The sequence below is a fragment of the Terrapene carolina genome, unplaced genomic scaffold (genome assembly GCF_002925995.2).
Source record: "Terrapene carolina triunguis isolate 2854851 unplaced genomic scaffold, T_m_triunguis-2.0 Scaffold147, whole genome shotgun sequence".
NCBI lineage: Eukaryota > Metazoa > Chordata > Testudines > Emydidae > Terrapene > Terrapene triunguis.
In genome coordinates, this window is record NW_020664498.1 from 2,626,549 (window position 1) to 2,627,222 (window position 674).

Genomic DNA, 674 nt, shown 5'->3' on the forward strand with positions numbered 1-674 from the left:
ACACACACACACACACACACACACACATATACATATGCATACAGGGGAAGAATGGCATGCAGCTTCAGGTGCTCAGTGTCCTCAGTCAGCACCAGAAGGTCATAGTGGCATAGGTTCATTGTCCATTATAAAGCTGACTTGTTTCACAGAGCAAGACAATGGGAATGCTTGATGCAGACTGTGAGGAGGGAGGCCTGAAGGGACAAGCATGAAAAACAACGAAGTTAGTTTTGCCCAACCCATTTTAAATTTTTGTACGACTTCATATATGTTACTGTGTGTCACAGTGAAAACTGGATTTGTACTGTATTTCTAAAAAATCACGCCTTTCACATCTTACTCTTTCTGTGATCTTGTCTGTACTTTCTTTTCTCATTGTCTGATTAATTGTGTACCACAAAATAGTCCAGCTGTGTAATGAGGTTGAGTCAGCTTTACTAAAGAAAATTGTTCACATTTCTTCTTTAAAATTCTAATATTACTTTACTTTTGTGTTAACATAGACTTTTGCATTTTAACTAGGGCTGTTGATTAATCACAGTTCACTCACGCAATTAACTTAAAAGAACTAATCATGATTTAAAAAATCGTGATTAATCACACTGTTAATAATAAAATACCATTTATTTAAATATTTTTGGATGTTTTCTACATTTTCAAATATATTGATTTCA

The 674-nt window shown here is 34.6% G+C and overlaps 1 protein-coding gene across 1 annotated transcript in view; it reads left to right on the forward strand.

The window, feature by feature from the left end:
• Positions 1-674, forward strand: part of LOC112106590 (DNA-directed RNA polymerase III subunit RPC1) — a 50,094-nt gene that overhangs the window by 10,836 nt on the left and 38,584 nt on the right. The gene's annotated exons all lie outside the window — the stretch shown is intronic.